This window comes from Pan troglodytes, chromosome 1, assembly GCF_028858775.2.
Source record: "Pan troglodytes isolate AG18354 chromosome 1, NHGRI_mPanTro3-v2.0_pri, whole genome shotgun sequence".
Lineage (NCBI taxonomy): Eukaryota > Metazoa > Chordata > Mammalia > Primates > Hominidae > Pan > Pan troglodytes.
The window spans coordinates 159828335-159848803 of NC_072398.2; the positions used below are offsets into that span (position 1 = coordinate 159828335).

Below are 20469 nucleotides of genomic sequence, written 5' to 3' on the forward strand. Positions count from 1 at the left end.
TTGCTCCTGATTTCCAGTCTAATAAAATTGTGTAATGGTGGGCAAGTATTTGTGACATAAAATTGTGATGGTGTCAAAGTTTGTTTGTATCACCTCTTTTTCCCTTCTAGGCCATATAATATCTAGTAAAAGCAGGGCTTTTGAGTCTCTAAGAAAAGGATTCAAATTTTGCCTTCATGATTTATTAACTGTGAAACACTAACAAGTTACTTACTCTCCTAGATTTGCTGGGGAGTTTAAAGATCACCTCTACCCATCCTAATTCTTTTTTTTTTTTTTTTTTTTTTGAGACAGAGTCTCGCTCTGTCGCCCAGTCTGGAGTGTAGTGGTGCGATCTCGGCTCACTGCAAGCTCTGCCTCCCGGGTTCCGCCATTCTCCTGCCTCATTCTCCTGCCTCAGCCTCCTGAGTAGCTGGGACTACAGGCACCCACCACCATGGCTGGCTAATTTTTTGTATTTGTAGTATAGATGGGGTTTCACCGTGTTAGCCAGGATGGTCTCCATCTCCTGTCCTCGTGATCCACCTGCTTCGGCCTCCCAGAGTGCTGGGATTACAGGCGTGAGCCACTGCGCCTGGCCTACCCATTCTAATTCTTAAATGGGATCTTCAGCTGGGTCTAGGAATCAAATGGACACAAGACAAGTTAAGAGAACAGCATGTAAGTGTCATTATTTTTACATGTGCACGGGGATCATTAAGAGAGTAAAAACCTGAAGAAATGGTCAAAGCAGAGATCTTTTATACATTTTAGACAAAGAATGAGAGATTTGTGAAGAAATGACAGGACAAAAGGATCTGGCTAGAGGCAGTAAATTCTAGGGAAATCATTAGGAGGCCTATGGTGGGGGTGTGTAAAGCTAGTGGAAGATAATGGTTTCTTCAGTAAGTTCATTTGTATGGGTCCATTGCAGCAGTAATTCCCAGTCTCTGGTGATATGGGTTATTTTGTAACACTGGTACAAGGAAGGCACTATTCTCAAAGGAATTTTTATGGCTTACTACATGTAGGAAAGGACAGGTCTGATAGCCCTTTCTGCAAACACAGCTTCTCAAGTGCTTTCAGCTTAAAATAATTGATATACCAAATCCACATATTTGTGGGTGATCATCATTAACTCCTGCAGCTTCATTTTTTTCCTGTAAAATAGAGTTAATAACATCTTCCTATAATGGTAATTGTGAAGACTGCATGGTTCATGAAAAGTCCTTGGCAAATAAGAGGCAAGCAGTGCATATGAGTTAATATTCTTCCTACTTTACTCTGCCAATGGCCTCTGGCCTTCCATGTCCAAGCAGAGTCCTCCTGGCTACCCAGTGCCCATTGATGTGCTATCTTGGCTTCAGACAAGTCCATACTCACATTTCTAGCTATATATTCCATTCTTCCAAAGCAATTTATAGCATTTGATTCTCTTGGGAATTCTGTGTTGTTCATGACAATGGCAGGAATAAAAGGTTAGTTTAGAGGTTAGCCAGGTTTCGACCTAAGCTAGGAGCAAGGTCTGGTTTCACCACTGATTAGTGATTACCTGGGTTAACCAGGTAAATCTTGCAATTCAGAATAACATGGTCTGGATCTTTTTGTCAAAAGCCGTAGCAACAAATAATGAATATTTGGCATTGACCTTTCACCCAATGGACTATCTGGGATCCCAAGTACTCCTAGTTCCTTTTCCCAACCCAATCACGTTAAAGTGAACTTGCTGCAGCCAATGTGCCAGTATCCATTCCCTTGAGTTTGGGGACGGAAAACTTGTAGAGAGTAACTACTTGGGACTATTCTGGTCCTTTAGTCTTCCTTGAGTCAAACATTGTTTTGCAGACCAACGTTTCTCAAACTATACTCTTTATCACAGTTGCCACACCACCTTCTCGAAATGCACGTGCACGCTTCCCACCCACTGAGATTCTGAATTAATCCATCTTGGGTAGAGCTTGGGCATTGCTATGTTTTTTCAATTCATAGGTGGTTCTGATATATAGCAAATGTTGAGAACCATTGTTGGAGACTGATGATTATATCTGGAGATAATGCTATCCCTGCTTTACATATGGATCTAACTCAGATCCCAGCCCTTCTAGTATTTTTTAAACTATTATTCCATATAAAACTCAGTTGCCAATTCAGACACCCTATCATTTGGAGTACATAACCATGGGGAGATATAGACATTCAAATTGGAAAATCAATTAGCATCTCTAGCCTGTAAGAAAGAAGAATTATATGAGAACAGATCATCTTGAGCAGGAGGTTTGATTCATAAACTAGTCTCTTATTCTATTTTACATGCAAGAAGATTTTTAAAGTTCATGACTTTTCTCTTTGACATCAGAGAAGAAGCCATTAGGGTATTCTATAAAACATCCTTGAGCTTCTTAAAAAATTCCATTTATAAATGCATCCTTTAATGCTGCTGAATCTCTTTCAAAATCAGTTATATATTTAGCCTATTCCACTCTTAAAAACAATGAGTATTTAAAGTTTACTACTGTGCCAATCATTGCATCTGTTCCAAACATTTGGATCCCTTTTTCTTTCCTACATATGACAGAATTGCATTTCCCCACCCTTTGACCTCAGGCATAGTCCTGTGGCTTGCTTTGGCCAACAAAATGCAAGTAAAGTCAAGTGTGTCACTACCTGGAAGAAGATTTAATAGGAAGTTCATGCTTTACCATGTGCCTTTTCTGTCTCCCAACAATGTTCCAGATAGTGATTGTGTCATCAGCGTGGGTCCCAGAGTAACTAAGATAATGACATAAAACAGAATTCCTGTTTAGTCCTTGATGAGCAAAACTGTTATTGTTTTATGCCACTGAGATCGGGAGGTTTAAACCTCAGCAACTACCTTAGGTAAAAAATATTTAACCTAAAAGGTAGTTACCTTTATGTTTTATTTTTTTCCTCAGCTTCCTTAAAATTTTATGTGTTATTTAACTCTTACGGTGTTACAGAGGTCAGTCTTCCTTTTATTCATATTGTTTATGATTTTCTGAATTTTTATGATATCTTTTATTCTGCCATTGAAATTTCTAGTTATACTTTATCACTCCACTTAATTTTCTAAATTTTTGCTCTATCATAATGCAGGTCTTTATTCCTTGATTTTAAGTGTCCATGTCCAAAACTTACGTAATTCTCTTATAACTGGCGTGAGGTGTTGACTAAGATTACCTGAAGTAATTAAAATGCAAAGCAGGATAGAATGGCATTTCCTGTTTTGGTTCCAATACTATATTTCCCTCCCACCCCCAGGAAAACAGTAGCCTACATTCCTTAAGTTATACTCTGGATGCTTTAAAGGAGTTTCTGCCAGACCCAGTCAATGAGAAGTGGGTTTTGCTATTTAAATCTCTTTATCAAATGCTTAATCTTAGCTCTCATTTATTTCTCTACTTCACGTTTTGTTTCATTTGACTCTTAGAAACTTGATACTTGGTAAACGATTTTAGCTTCACTTTCACTCTGTTCTTTCCTCCCATCTTAGCTTTGGCATTTATTTGACACTTTTCTTCTAATAAGGATGGGAGACAATGTTACTGTGGGTTCCACTATATCTCACCCCATGGTCAGCGGAATGGATCACATTCTTGTTGGTATCCAACTTTCCATTGGCCCTATAGTCCTTCGTGAGCACACTAACAAACAGAGATGAATATTGCATTTTCTTCTTAATCTATATAAGCCTAATTGCTCCAGCAGCATAGATGTTAATTTTAGCCTTACATCCGATATTTAACGAACTATTTTCTGAAATAGATTTCTTGTTTTGAATAACAAATTTGAAAATTTAAGCCCAGAAAACTGTAATTTTTTTCTGAAGATGAGAATATTCCTAGCCAATGGAAAATTGCTTCTGCATTTATATATATTTTAACCAATCAAATCTAAACTGCTTCAAATTCCAAGTGTAGGGCAATGGCATAAATATTATTAATAATTCTATGGGTTAGTTCATGGTAAATTTTGGTGAGCTACTTAAAGATACAGTATATGAGTGAGTTATAGAACTGAAAGTTTTGGCTGGGCATGGTGGTTCACGCCTGTAATCTTGGCACTTTGGGAGGCTGAAGGGGGAGGATCACTTGAGGCCAGGAGTTTGAGACCAGCGTGTGCAATATAGTGAGACCCTGTCTCTACAAAACATACAAAAATTAATCATGTGGTGGTGCACAATTTTCATCCCAGCTACTTGGGAGGCTGAGTAGGGAGGATGACTTGAGCCCAAGAGGTTTGAGGCTTCAGTGAGCTATGATCACCATTCCACTTCAGCCTGGGTGACAGAGGGTGACCCGATTTAAAAAAAAAAATCAGATTTTTAAAAATAACTCAAATAACTCTAATTCCATTGATAGGAGATGGGAAAATATCAAACCAAATAAATGTGTTTTTTTAATAAAACTGATTTGCTCTAATTGCTTTTGTCTTCTGTATCTGTAGCAACTAGATCAGTTCTTGGCACATAGTAGCTACTCCACAAATATGTTAATATATGAATAAAAGAATAAATGAATAAATCAGCTCCTCCATTTGTTGAATAAGCTGAATTAGTTTAAATAAGTGTCTTATCCTTTCTGTGACTTGGTATATTAACTCCATAAGTAAACGTCTACTATTAGATATTTAAATAATAAATTTCTCAAGGTCTAGAATCTTCAGTTCCATATAACTAATATCTAGAATAGTGCCCAATAAATGTTTGTGGAGGCAAAGAAAAAAGGAATAAATATCAAAAAAAGGAGAAAAGAAAGAAGGAAGAAGAATAAAAATGATGCGGAGGAAAGGAATAAAGAATGAAAGACAAAATAGGGAAGGAGGAAACAAAAACACAGTTATAAAAAGAAAGGTGAGCATTCAATTAACAGTTTTATACAGAATATGAAAGAAAATGATAAACTTGTACATTAATGATGAGGTGTGGAGTCAGGGAAAGAAGGGACAACTTTTGTTAGGGATGGGAGGAGTTAATTATTTATTTGATTAACATGAGCAGTAAAACTTACCTTTAAAAAAATTTGTAGAGACCACAGCAATTTTTATATTGGCAATTTGGTACCCTACACTTAGATTGGCCAGAGAAAAGAAACATATACCAATGGACATTATCATATTGCTTTACATGGACTGCTTCCAGAATAAATAAAATGTGCATGTCTAGTGGTTAAAGTTTAGTCCTCCCAGGCCGGGCATGGTGGCTCACGCCTGTAATCCCAGCACTTTGGGAGGCCAAGGCGGGTGGATCACCTGAGGTCGGGAGTTCGAGACCAGCCTGACCAACATGGTGAAACCCCGTCTCTACTAAAACTACAAAATTAGCTGGGTGTGGTGGCACATGTCTGTAATCCCAGGTACTCAGGAGGCTGAGGCAGGAGAATTGCTTGAACCCAGGAGGCAGAGGTTGCAGTGAGCCGAGATCGTGCCATTGCACTCCAGCCTGGGCAACAAGAGCGAAACTGCTTCTCAAAAAACAAAACAAAAAAAAGTTTAGTCCTCCCTAGAGGAAGCTGTACTTGATAACACCTCATAAGAAATCTCTCAAACCTATGGTCATTTATATGAAATCTCATAGAAAAAGTGTTTTGGACTATTTAAGAAAGATGGCCTGAAAATTAATGTAAATATGCTGGCAAAATGAATGGAAAATTGTTCCAACTTCAAATTCCACCGGAACTCAGATGGGGTCTTTCTGAAAGTTTACAGGGCAAAACTTTCCTTTATCCTATGAAAAATGTTTGTCATATTTTAAAAATATAGACTTTTATTCACAAACTTTGGCCAAATTTTGTTGTATATTGACACTATGTATATAGTTAAACATTTTGGCCAAAGCTAAAATGTTCAGCATATAGCTAACTTGGTTGCAGTTGTAGCCCTTTGGAGATAAATGAACATTTTGCACTGGTTAAAAAAAAAAAAAGTGGAAAAAAGCATGATTTTTCCTACCAACTGGGTAAAAGTTTAATATACTCATTTGCTCATCAGTGATTAAACATCTGCATACGTGTGTGTACACACACATATGATCTTTAATTAAAAGCTGCTTTTAATCCAGGTAGAGTTCAAAAACAAAATTAAACATTGTGGAGGATGATGAAACTTAATTTTAGATTGGCTGGGCATGATGGCTCACGCCTATAATCTCAGCACTTTGAGAGGCCGAGGCAGGCTGATTGCTTGAGTCCAGAAGTTCGAGACTAGCCTGGGCAACATAGCAAGGCCCCGTCTCTAAAAAAAAAAAATACAAAAATTAGCTAGGCCTGGTGGTACATGCCTGCAGTCCCAGCTGCTTGGGAGGTTGATATAGGAGGGTCACTTTTTAGCCCAGGAGCTCAAGGCTGCAGTGAGTCATGATTACACTACTGCACTCTAGCCTAGAGCGAGACTCCATCTCAACAAAAAAAACAAACTAAATTTCTTTTCAAGGACAGCAGTTCTCCTTTATACCTTGCATTTCCCATTTCATAATGTATAGTCATTCATTAATTTAATAAATATTGTGTACCTATTGATACAGACAGGAGACAGGAAAATACTGGGTAGAAGAGGGTGGTTCCCTAGCAAAGGCCCCACCCTCAACCCTGGAAACCCATGACCCTAAATGGGAACAGGCATTCCTGTTTTTGCACACAAAATGTTGCCTTTTGGTCCACCACGTCACCTATCCTGTACTCATATAAACCCCAAACCTATGGCTCCACAAGGAGATGAGCAGAAGAGCCAAGGAACAGAAGAATGGTGTGACAGAGAAGGAAAGAAGAGAAGGAGCATCTGAGCATCTAGAGGAGTCCAGCTGGGGACAGAGAGGAGTTTGGCCATGGGACAGCTGAACTCCAAGGGAAGATTATCTTCCCACTCCATCCTCCTTCCAGCTCCCCACCCTGCCAACTGAAAGCCACGTCCACCACTCAGTAAAGCCCCCACATTCACCACCCTTCAAGTCCATGGGTTACCTGATTCTTCCAGGATGCTAGACAAAGGCCTGGGTACCAAGTGGGCACTGAGCTGGTTAACACTTAAGCCATCTGAGGACAGCAGAGCTAAAAGAGCATTGTAACACTGGGGCTTCAAACGTCGCAGGCACCCAACCCTAGACACTGCCATGGGGCAAGAGCCAAAAAACACTCACCCCAGTTCCTGCAGCTGCCCATCTGCATGCTCCCCTTCCTGTAACGGGTTTGAGCTCATGGTGGCCAAACAGAGAGCCACACCCCTGTCACACATCCTGCAAGGTGGATCAGGGAACTCTCTTATCTCACTATTATGTATCAGACACTTAAATAGACTTCACAGTGGTTTATGGGGATGGGAGATTTAAAGGAAAGACATGATATAATGTCAAATAGTAATACGTTCTGTGAAGAAAAATAAAGCAGGGTGATATGGTTTGGCTGTGTCCCCACCCAAATCTCATCTTGAATTGTAGTTCTCATAATCCCCACATGTCATGGCAGGAACCTGGTGGGAGGTAATTGAATCATGGGAGTGGTTACCTCCATGCTGTTTTCATAATAGTGAGTAAGTTCTCATGAGATTTGGTGGTTTATAAGGGGCTTTTCTTCTTTTGCTTGGCACTTCTTCCTGGTGCCATGTGAAGAAGGATGTGTTTGCTTCTCCTTCTAACACGATTATAAGTTTTTTTAGGCCTCCCAGCCATGCAGAGTTATGAATCAATTAAATCTCTTTACTTTATAAATTACCCAGTCTCAGGTATGTCTTTATTAGCAGCATGAGAACAGACTAATATGGTAAATTGGTACCACAGACAGTGGAGTGCTGCTATAAAGATACCCAAAAATGTAGAAGCAACATTGGAACTGGGTAACAGGCAGAGACTGGAACAGTTTGGAGGATTCAGAAGAAGACAGGAAAATGTGGGAAAGTTTAGAACTTCCTTGAGACTTGTTGAATTATTTTTGACCAAATGCTGATAGTGATATGGACAATGAAGTACAGGCTGAGGTGGTCTCAGATGGAGATGAGGAACTTCTTGGGAGCTGGAGTAAAGGTCACTCTTGCTATGCTTTAGCAAGGAGACTGGAGGCTTTTTGCCCCTGCCCTAGAGATCTGTGGAACTTCGAACTTGAGAGAGATGATTTAGGGTATCTGGTGAAAGAAATTTCTAATCAGCAAAGCATTCAAGAGGTGACAGAGCACTCTTGAAAGTTTGGAAAATTTGCAGCCTGATGATGCAGTAGAAAAGAAAAACCCATTTCCTGGGGAGAAATTCAAGCCTGCTGCAGAGATTTGCATAAGTAACGAGGAGCCAAATGCTACTCACCAATACAATGGGGAAAATGCTTCCAAGGCATGTAATGGCAGTCCCTCCCATCACAGGCCTGGAGTCCTAGGAGGGGAAAATGGTTTCCTAAGCCAGGTTCAGGGCCTCCCTGCTTTGTGCAACCTCAGGACTTGGTGGCTTGGTGCCCTGTGTCCCAGCTGCTCCAGCCATGACCAAAATTGGTGGCCAAGGTACAGCTCAAGCCATTGCTTCAGAGGGTGCAAGCCCCAAGCCTTGGCAATTTCCACTTGGAGTTGAGCCTGCAGATTTACAGAAGTAAATAACTGAGGTTTGGGAACCTCTACCTAGATTTCAGAGGACGTATGGAAACTCCTGGACGTCCAGGGAGGTGTCTGCTACAGAAGCAAAGCCCTCATGGAGAACCTCGACTAGGTCAGTGCAGAAGGGAAATGTGGGGTTGGAGCCCCCATACAGAGTCCCCTCTGGGGCACTGCCTAGTGTAGCTGTGACTGGAGGGCCACCATCCTCCACACCCTAAAATGGAAGATCCACTGACAGCTTACACTGTGCACCTGGAAAAACTGCAGACACTCAACACCAGCCTGTGAAATCAGCTGGGAGGCAGGCTGTACCCTGCAAAGCCACAGGGGTGGAGCTTCCCAAGGCCATGGGAGGCCACCTCTTGCATCAGTGTGACCTGGATGCCAGACATGAAGTCAAAGGAGATCATTTCAAAGCTATAAGGTTTGACTGCTCTGCTGGATTTCAGACTTGCATGGGGCCTGTAGCCCTTTCGTTTTGGCCAATTTCTCCCATTTGCAATAGGTATATTTATCCAGCGCCTCTACCCCCATTGTATCTAGGAAGCAATTAACTTGCTTTCAATTTTACAGGCTCGTAGGTGGAAGGGACTTGCCCTGTATCAAATGAGATCTTGGACTTGGACTTTTGGGTTAAAGCAGGAATAAGCTAAGGCTTTGGGGGACTGTTGGAAAGTAAGATTGTGTTTTAAAATATGAAAACATGATATTTGGAGGGGCCAGGGACAGAATGATATGGTTTGGCTGTGTCCCCACTCAATCTCATCTTGAACTGTAGTACCCATAATCCCCACGTGTTATGGCAGGGACCCAGGGGAAGTAATTAAATCATGGGGACAGTTACCTCCATGCTGTTCTCGTGATAATAAATGAGTTATCACAAGATGGTTTTATAAGAGACTTTTCCCCTTTTGCTGGGCACTTCTACTTCCCACCACCATGTGAAGAAGGACATGTTTGCTTCCCCTTCTGTCGTGATTGTAAGGTTCCTTAGGCCTCCCAGGCCTGTAGAACTGTGAGTCAATTAAATCTCTTTCCTTTATAAATTGCCCAATCTCAGGTATGTCTTTATTAGCAGTGTGAGAATGGACTAATACACAGGGTAAGGATATAAATAAAGGTGGTGGAATATTTGTTACGGACTGGATAATTATGGAATGTTTCCCTGAGGTAACATGTGAGCAGACTTGAAAGAAGTTGGGGAGTTAGACAAGCGGCTATTTGGAAGCCATCATGGGCAGAGATAATGAAAGGCTAAAGTGGTGGTATCAGGTTTGAGGAACATTCAGGAGCTGTCATGACTGACAGTGAATCAGTAAGGGAGACAGTAGGAGGAGAGTAGGTCACAAAGATAGCCAGAGCCTACTTCCTATAAGTAGTGGTACTCAACAAGTGGGAAGGAAGCAGTTCACCCCTCCAAAGGGTGTTTGGCAGTGGGTAGAGACATTTTTTGTTGTTACAACTTGCAGGGAGTTCTGCTGACATCTAGTGGGCAGAGGCCAGAGATGCTGCTAAACATCCTACAAGGCACAGAACAGCCAACCCTCAGCAAAGAATTATCCCACTGAAAATGTCAGTAGTGCTTAGATTGAGAAACCCTGATAGAGGACACTGACTTTCAATCCCATATGCACAATAAGTCACCTAGAGAGCTTTTAGAAATATTATACCTGTGGTCTTACCCAGAAAGTCTAGTTGGCTTTAGAGTCTAGGCATCCATCCTTTTTCAAATGTAGATAAAGGATTAGAAAACTAACATGGAACAAGAACTCACTATGCTCAAAGTCAATTAAATGCCTAATTGCTTTCTTTCTTTCTAGACTATAAGTCTCATGAGGCCTGGGACCCTGATTTTCTTGTTCTCAGCAGTATCTCATTCTAGCACAGTAACATACAGTAGAAAGAAGAGAATTGAAATTGAAACAGGAAATCAAAGCATTACATATAATGATTTAATGATCCTCATAAACAGCTTTAAGAGTGACTTAAATTAAAATGGTCAATGAAAAATATAGTTAGAACTTCTTACTTAAGCAACAAGGTTTTAGCATCCAAGTGGCTGCAGTTAAAATTTTTTATAACCCATTTTCTTCCAGGACTAAGCAATGTCACAAACCTCTATTGGCTCCAATTTCTTCTATGTATCAAACACATATACCTGGTCATGCCCAGTAATTCCTGTATCTTAAAATGGTTTGTCATCATGGCTACCTGAGTTGATACAAATTTTTATTTTTATTTATTTATTTATTTTTTTGAGACAGGGTCTTGATCTGTCACCCAGGTGGGAGTGCAGTGGCACTATCACAGCTCACTGCAGCCTCAATTTCCAGGGCTTAAGGGATCCTCCCACATCAGTCTCTCAAGGAACTAGGACCCGTGCACAGCTAAATTTTTTTATTTTTGTAGAGACAGAGGTCTTGCTATCTTGCCAAGGCTGGTCTCAAATTCCTGGGCTTAAACAATCCTCCTTTCTTGGCCTTCCATTATGCTGGGAATACAGGCATGAGCCATCGTGCTAGGCTGATATTTGCCTAATCTATTGATGCTAGGCACCAGCAATACTTTTGTCCGAAGATTTCAAGGGAAGCATTAGCAATCAGAAGAGGATATAAAAAGTCAAAAGATGCTAAGAACTCACAAGATTAAAACAGAGGAGAAGGGAGACGTCCAAAGGAAAGCATCTGCTAAATAACCATCACTCTTCCTCTGTCTTCTTCTTGTGAATTTTTAGCATTTTTTGACTTTCCATGCAGCAGCAACTGTGATCATTTTAAAATAGTAGTACCCTGCTTAAAACCTCCAATGACTTCCCACAGATTTACAATAAAATCTAAACTCTTTAATATGCCCTACAAATCCTTAGAAGATGTGTCCCCTGTCTGCCTCTCTCATCTCATCTCTTACCAATCTTCCTCCTGCCTAGAACACTTCAGCAATACTGGCTATCTTATGTCCTCTGGTCTGACAACCTGTATTTAGTCTAGCCTTAGGGCCTTTGCCCTACCAGGAATCTCATCCTCCTAAAATAAAAATACACAGGGCTCATCAAATGAATAACATGATTTGCTATTTAACTGGTAGCCTAAAAAACACCTCCTCAAAGAAGCCTTCCCTGTTCATTTAAACAGCTCCAACCACTCTCTATCATACCACTCCACTTCACTGCATGTAACACTTGGCTTGATAGTTTTCTTCTTTACTTACAAAGTTTTGTTTGTTTCCTGATATGGTTGGGCTCTGTGTCTCCACCCAAATCTCATTTTGAATTGTAATCCCCATGTGTCAGGGGAGGGATCTGGTGGGAGGTGATTGAATCATGGGGGTGGATTTCCCCCAGGCTGTTCTTGTGACAGTGAGTGAGTTCTCGCGAGATATGATGGTTCTAAAAGTTTGGCATATTCCCCCTCGCTCTCTTTCCTGCCACTGTGTGCTTCTCCTTTGCCTTCCACCATGATTGTAATTTTCCTGAGGCCTCCCTAGCCATGTGGAACTGTGAGTCAATTAAACCTCTTTTCTTTATAAATTACCCAGTCTCAGGTAGTTCTTTACAGCAGTGTGAGAACAGACTAATACATTTCCCTACTCCATCACAACATAAGCTTTATGAGAGTTTAGACTTTGTCTGCCTTGCTCATTATTGTTTTCTCAGTACCTCAAACAATTCTTATCACATAGTAGGCACTCAACTAAATTTATTAGATTAATAACTCAAGATTGGTCTCTGAACCTGGAACTCTGAATCTGGTCCCCAAATCCATTTCCTAAGCAACACAGAGAATAGCCTATAAAAACTAAACTTCACTGTCAATCCAACCAGCCAGAAAAAAAATCCATTATTTCCAAAAAGAAAACCAGAGACATGTTAATAAGGCAATAAATTTTCCTCCACAATGAGTTTAAAGTACATTGTATCAAAGTAAAAGTAATGGGATTCTTTTTTTTTCTTTTTTTTTTTGGCAAGCCCATCAACAGCCTGAAGTTTTCATGAGTGAGAAGGCTGAGCTAGAATTAGAGGACCCAGGGTTATAACTGCTTTCAGCCCCTCTTGGACTTCAGTAGAAAGTCCTCTTCGGCCCTTTCAGAAGAAGGAATCATTATAGCTTTCGGTGGCACAGAAGAGAACCATACTCCTGGGAGCACAGAAGACACATACAAGAGAGGCAAGAAAAAGGGCCATTCTGAGGACAGTGGATACTAGAGGGGAAAAAAAAAAACACAGAGAAAGCTTTAGCTGAGGCCAAATTTCATTAAGCTTGAAATTTTATTTAGAAGCAGTTCTGAAGGTACCAATTATTATTTACCTTGTCATGTACCTCCCATTATAGACATTTCTTCATCCCCAATATATATTTAGAAAAAAAAAGCCCTCAAGTTACTATACAGAGTTCTAAATGAAAAAATTAAAATATCATAAATGTGTAAGCTAGAGAGTATACTATGCCAATTTTTGCATGGAATTTGCTTGCAACAAGTAAATGTCAACTTGAAGATCTCAAAATGGAATATAAGATGGTACTACTGTATTTAATTCATAATGGCATTCAACCATGCTACAATGAGACACATTACCAAATTGCAAATGATTTCAGGTTCTGTACATACAGATGGATCTTGCCTAAGGTGTTTAAGTGCTAAGAGTCAATAGGTTAAAACAAATATACTCTAGATGACATTAATTTAAGTTAAAAGTTTTAAAACGGAAAGTGCTCTTCCACTAAATGGTAATGTTGTTCCCTAACAAACTGCTAAATCATGCCCTTGTCAGAAGAAATAAGCCAGAGTAACAAAAGATGTGCCCCCAAGTGCCTGAGAGGCAGAGTGTAGCATATTAACTAAATCACGCCTTTCAAACTTCACTGTTCTTCCCTCCTGCTAGGTAGCATATCCAAGCAGGATCTGTGCAGCTTCTATGCTCACACAGCTCAGCACAGATACATATTACAATAGGACAGTCCAGACGCCTGCACACATGCATAGGAATAAGGGGTCATGCCACCTCTGGTCCTCTGAGATATGAGAGATGCCTTTTGATCCCTGTAACATACCACCTGATCTAAGGTCTTGAATTCCCAAGAGTGAGAATTGGTGGGAATAAAAAAGAGTATTGTGCTCAGACTTTCTTGCTCATTGTAATATCAATAATTTAAAAGCATTGTCCTTACATCAAACCTCCCTAGAGTACATTTCTTCCATTGCATCATGGGATATTTCCATTATTAATTGGTCTTCTTTCTGATTCAAACACACACCTTCCCTAAAGACACAATACTTTCCTTCTAGCATGGCTGGACCCCTCCCTCCCAGTAGATTGTAGATTGCTTACCAAACAGATAAAAATGATATAAAAACTGATGCTTGATCTTATTATAGGTATGTTTTCAATGAAAGCTTAAAGTTGTGCACAGTTTCTCCAAGAAGGAAAGAAAACTGTTAATTAATGTTCATATTTGAGGAGGAAGCCTGATCAGGAAGATTCTGTTTTTATTTCCAGTAGTGACAAAGGCTTTGCAATGATTCTTCCCTTCTCTAAAAAGCCTACAAGAAGATGTTTGTGACTAACTTTCTGTGGCTGAGGTCACTATACACAGGACTTTCCCTTGAAAATCAGGCATAATGACACAGTCATAGGATCCAGAGGATGGTATAGAGGAAGGTGAGGAAGGGTGGTGTGGAAAAATTCATACCAAGTCAGAAGATCGCATTCAAGTTCTGCTATTAATCAATTATCTTCCTTTGCCTCAATTATTTCATCTCTCTGAGCCTCATTTACATCTGTAAAACTAGGATGATAATGACTAGCTTACAAAGGTATTCAGTGCTTTCACTGAACAGTTAGTGTCCCTATTCTAAGTGCTTAGAACAAAGAAGGAGGAGGAGCAGGAGAAGGAGAAAAAGATCTGGGCACTTTAAAGCTTTAACCATAGTAATGAGAACAAACATAGAAATAGATAATTGGGTGTAATATGATATGCCACAGGATAGATTCTGACAACTGGGGCCAGATGGACATAATTCCTCATGAAACTATAAAAACATCACCACCACGACAGCCCTACCATAATTTATGGAGAAAGGAGAAGAGATTCTGTGAAAATTCTGAATTGATTGAAATTTAATCTGAAGTGACTACATTTACTTAGAATCTACTTGGAATACTTTTTCTGTAACCAAACAAAACGGACATGAAAGGGAGATTAAGTGGTATTCTTAGATCAAGCTCTCTAGAAGTAGATCATGCACCAAGCTCCATGCAAATGAATCATTAGGGAAGTACTCCTGAGAAAAATCAATAGGGAGAGGGGGAAGCATGGCATGGAGGAGAAAGAAGCCAAGTAAGGCTTTAGGCAAAGTCCTATACAGAATAGCTTTAGCCTATGCCTCAGAGTGGTCCTGTCCCTTGATTGAGACTCTCTCATCATTCAGTCATTGGTTAACAGCCACCTGGGATGAATGTACTTCCCAGGCACCACCAGTTCTCTGGGCTTCTGGGCAAAGGGATAGTAGTCCAAGGGCATACTCTGAAGAAGAATCACAGGTGCAAGTTGAGGAAAGCAGAGGCATACTCAAGTCAGGGGAAGAGGGCACAAAGTAGTAAAAGCGATACAAGAGGCTACAGGAGGAGCATTGAACTGGAGGCACAGAAGTGCCAAGTTACACTCCTCACACCTGAGAATGTGCTCTCAAGTATTATTATTGCAATATAACCACAAGATAGAAATATCAGAAATATAAATAGAGGATAATCATGGAAGCACCAAGGAGGCAATGACCAGTTCTTTCTGAGGGAAACAAGAAGATGTTTAACAGACTGTATGATCCCTCCCTTAAGGGGCCTTTGGATTTACAGGAGTGTCTGGAAAGGTGACTGAGTCTGGGGTCAAGGCTCCATCCTGTGGGGTGATTATCTCACATGCCTGGGGACAAAGTCAGAAGTCAAACCCTATCTAAAAATTAGCAGTGAAGTTCAAGTCGAAAAATCTAAATCCATTTTTAGAAACAAGAGGTTGGGAGTTCAGCAATTATAAGAAAAGTGTCAGAGACAAGGAGCCAGATGATGAAAATTACGCATGAGACCTGCCCGTTCATCGGGGCAGAGCAAGGCAGGGCAGGGTTGTCCTGGGAAACATGATGGGTGGGTGGTGACAGACATCAAGGAGGAGCATCCAGATGTCAGGTCAGGGTCAAGCCTTAATGAAATGTATGTGTTTTCAGATACAACTGGAGTATATGGCATTAGAGAAAGAAAAGCTGTGCATGGAGCTAGAATTTATTGTGGCTTGAATTTAAGGGATATGATGAAGAGAGGGAGAGGAAGAGGAAGGTGAAGAGAGGCAGAGGAAGAGGAAGCTGAAGAGGTCATTTTTCAGCTGACTTGTCCAAGACCCTGCAAGCCATTCTGAAAGATTTTCACCTAATCCAGTGGCCAACAGAGTGTTTTTTGTTTGTTTGTTTGTTTGTTTTTAATTTTTAGGAAGATTATATAGAGTGGAGAAAGAGAGAAACAGGTTTGAAGATTGTTGCAAAAGTTGAGGTGAGAGATAATAGACAATGAAATTAACATTCTTCCCAAAGAATTTGTAGATCAAGGAACTAGCCCAAAGGAAAATATACCAGGCCATTCTTAAAAGTTCTTTATCTCTTTGCATGCTATTTGTGTAGTGGTTACTGCTGAGGGAGGAAACAAAAATCCCATCTATTTTTTAAAACTCTGCAAAAGGCTTGATCTTCAAAGTATCTTGATCTTGAGGAAGATCAAGATACTTACTTGTGATGAAAAAGAAACTCAATTCCTTTCTAGCAAATAAAAAACAGAAAACTACGTAATGAAATAAAATCCTGGCTCAGGTTTGGGATATTGGGAAAATTAAGGTAAAGGAATGACTGAAATGTTTCAAACTGCAGAGAATACTAACATAAGTTGACTATACAATGGTCAAATGATAATTTTTAGTAAGTAAAAGTCATTAATGGATGAAAAGATAACAGAAAATCTATAAGCACCCACCTACTAGATTTGAGATAAGGGGCAAGATTAAGGAGCTACTTGGGGCTAGAATCAATAGAACTTGGTTGCAGATTGCACACATGAAATGAGGGAGATGGAAGAGTCCACTAGGAGGCTTAGGAATTGGAACTGAAGGAGGAGGAGCAATATGGGAAGAGTGAGGCAAATGGAGAGTTCACTTTTGCGCATGCTCAGCATTCAAGCTGGAGGTGCTGAGTAGGTGGTTGGAAATATATGTTCACTTCAGGGAAAAGATGGCTCTAGAGTATAAATGTAAGATTATCACTGTTTAGATTGTACCTCAGTCCTAGAATGAGTAGGAGTTTAAAGAGAGAAAACAAACATTCTAAGAATAGAACTGTGAGAAGCTACAATATTTAAGCTGCATTTCATGGAAAGAGAGAGATTTAATAAAGGATTTTATTTGAGTGGCCAGAAAGGTTAGAAATGAGTGGTATTCTATAAGCAAATAAAAGAAAAAGTGTCCAGAATGAAAATGCAACATGACTGCCTAGGCCTAATGATGGCCCGACTATGTACTCACTGAAGGGCAAGTAGCTTAATCTCTTTGTGCCTAAATTTCCTCATTTGTAAAATGGGAATAATAACACCTACTCTATAGGGCTGTTCTGAAAACTAAATAATTTAATAAATGGAAATTGCTTATAGCAGGGCTAGGCAAAGAGCAAATGTTATGTATGTTAGTAAAAAGAAAAAAAAGTGATGCAGAGACATTGCTTTCAATAAATTAGTTAATGCCTGAACACAGTTCATTGGATTTGACTATTAGCAGGTCATTGTCATGGGTGAAAGGTACTGTATATAAAAGCACACGCATAAAATAGTTATCATTTAAAATTTTTTTCCTTTTTGCTTACTATTTAGAATTTGTGAAGATGAGAGAGAAAACGATGGTAATGTATTTATAAAGAAAAAATAAAAGGGCTAACCCATGTTTCAAAATATACCAAAAACTAGATTAAGGGTGAATTTAATACGGCAAACTAAAGTACAGAATTATCACCCACACAAATGTAAAAGACACATGGCGTTTTTGTTATTAACAATATTAGGTGTCTGAAATCTCACTGGAGTTATTTTAGAAACACAGATGGTCAGACAGATGTATGCTGTATGTGAATATGTGAAAAGTAAGTGACGCAAATTATAGCTGGGATAGTCACCTTAAATTTATACATCTTTCTTTCTGATTATGCCATTTAATGAAAAATGGATACATCTCTACAGAATACAAATATTTATCTATAGCACTAATATGTATAAGTATCATACTATATATTCTATGGCCAGAAATTATTGTTATTCTTCATACTTAACACTTATTGAATGTTTATTGTGTGCCAGCAACTACTAAGTATGTTATATGTATTCATCCATTTAAACTTCACACCAATCCAATGAGGTAGTTATTACTGACAATTCCATTTCCATTTCACATGCAAGGAAACTGAGATACAGAGAAGTCAAGCAATTTGCCTTTGGTTGCAAACCTAGTAAGTAGCATGGCAAAGAATGAATGCAGGTAGGCTGGCTCCAGAGCCATGCATTTAGTTGTTGTGCTACACTGCCTCTAGAATAAGGAGGAAATAAAAATACATAAGATAAAAAGTAAGAGTCCATGTTACCTTTCAGAGATCTGTCATATTTTGTTATGTAGTAAATTGTGTTCCCTGCAAATTCATATGTTGAAGCTCTATCCCCCGCTACCTCAGAATGAGGCAGTTTTTGGAGACAGGACTTTTAAAGAGGTAATTAAGTTTAAATGATATCACATGGGTGAACCCTAATGCAATCTGACTGGGGTCCTTATAAGAACAGAAAATTTGGACGCACAGAGAGACACGAGGGATGCACATACAGAGAAAAGACCATGTGAGGACACAGCAAAAAAAAAATCAGCCAAGGGCTGCAAGCCAAGGAGAGAGGCCTTGGTGGGCACCAAACCTGCTGACAACCTGACCTTGGATTTCTAAACTCCAGAGCTGTGAGAAATAAATTTCTATGAAAACAAATTTCTAATAAATAGTTTATAATTCTTTGTTATAGCAGCCCAAACTGACTAAGAATCACGTGAGCCTATTCCTCATAATACATCTTCATTTGTGTGTGTGTGTGTGTGTGTGTGTGTGTATATATATGTCTGTATCTGTACCAATTTGTTTTCACACTACTATAAAGACATACTTGACACTGAGTAATTTATAAAGGAAAGAAGTTTAATTGACTCACAGTTCCACATGGCTGAGGAGGCCTCAGGAAACTTGCAATCATGGCAGAAGGTGAAGAGGAAGCAAGGCACGTCTAACATGGCAGCAGGAGAGAGAGAGAAAGAGTGAGGAATTGCCACTTAAAACCATCAGCTCTCATGAAAACTCCCTCACTGTCATGAGAACACCACAGGGAAAATCTGCCCCCATGATCCAATCACCTCCCACCAGGTCCCTCCCCTGACATGTGGGGATTACAACTGGAGAGGAGATTTGGGCGTGGACACAGAGCCAATCAAATCAGTATGTTTGTTTTCTTTCTAATTCTCTTTTCACATAACATGTATTTATTTTATATCATATAATTTAAAATTGTTGATTTTATATTACAGTATTTACATTACAGGATATTAAAAGGAATATAAAACATCACTCAAGAAATTTACCTCCAGCCAGGCATGGTTGCTCACGCCTGTAATCCCAGCACTTTGGGATGCCGAGGTGGCAAATCATTTGAGGTCAGGAGTTCGAGACCAGCCTAGTCAACATGGTGAAACCCCATCTCTACTAAAAATACAAAAATTAGCCAGGTGTGGTTGTGGGCGCCTGTAATCCCAGCTACTCAAGAGGCTGAGGCAGGAAAATTGCTTGAACCTGGGAGGTGGAGGTTGCAGTGAGCCATGATCATACCATTGCACTCCAGCCTGGGTGACAAGAGCAAAACTCAGTCTCACAAAAAAAGAAAAGAAAAGACATTTACCTCCTCTTCTGGGGAAAGGGTTAGTGTGTTTTTAGTTGTACACAGGATAGTTGTATTATGTTAGGTGGAATTATGACCTTATTATTGTCTTCATTTGGAGACTGAGTATGGTTTAAGAAGATGTGTGTGGGTGCTCAGTTGACAAGGAGGAGACTTGTGGTTAATTTTAGGTGTCAACTTGAGTGGGCCACAAGGTCCCCAGAGTAAACATGTTTCTGAGTGTGTCTATGAGGATGTTTCTGGATAAGATTAGCAGTTGAATCAGGGGATGCAGTAAAGTGATTGCCCTCCCAAACGCGAATGGCACCATCTAATCCACTGAAGTCCTGAATAGAACAAAAGGCAAAGGAAGGAGAGATTTATTCCTTTTTTTCCTGTCTCATCACTTAAGCTGGGACATCTCATTTTATGTTCTCCTTCCCTTGGACTAGGATTTACATCACTGGCTTCTCTGGTTCTAAGGCTTTCAGACCCAGACTGAATTACATCACTGGATTTCCTGGATATCCACCTTGCAGATAGCAGACTGTGGTACTTGTCATCCACAATTGCATGAACCAGGTCTTCATAATACATCTCATACATCTCTCTCTCTCTCTATGTATATAGAGGGCCAGGTACAAGCAGGCAATAAAAACTAAAGAAAAATTTTGCCTATATATAAACATAGATACATATAAACACACACACACACACACACACACACACACACACATAGATATGTATGTATGTGTGTATTTTATTGGTTCTATTTCTCTGAAGAACCCTAACTAATACAGGTGCCTGGCTCAACCCAGACACTTTGTTTACTTTTTTAACTTGGTGCCTAATATTGCTATCCTTCCTGTGGATTTATTCAAGACAAATTCTTTTCTATCTCCTATTCCGATAGCCACTTTCCAAATCCCTTT

The 20469-nt window shown here is 39.8% G+C and overlaps 1 long non-coding RNA gene across 4 annotated transcripts in view; it reads right to left on the bottom strand.

The window, feature by feature from the left end:
• Positions 1-20469, bottom strand: part of LOC134809014 (uncharacterized) — a 298651-nt gene that overhangs the window by 197458 nt on the left and 80724 nt on the right. The window contains exon 3 of one of the 4 annotated variants that reach the window (XR_010153497.1): positions 18821-18892. The exons of the other annotated variants lie outside the window; for them this stretch is intronic. This is a non-coding gene — a long non-coding RNA (uncharacterized LOC134809014). The remainder of the gene's footprint in view (positions 1-18820; positions 18893-20469) is intronic. 4 annotated transcript variants of the gene reach the window in all.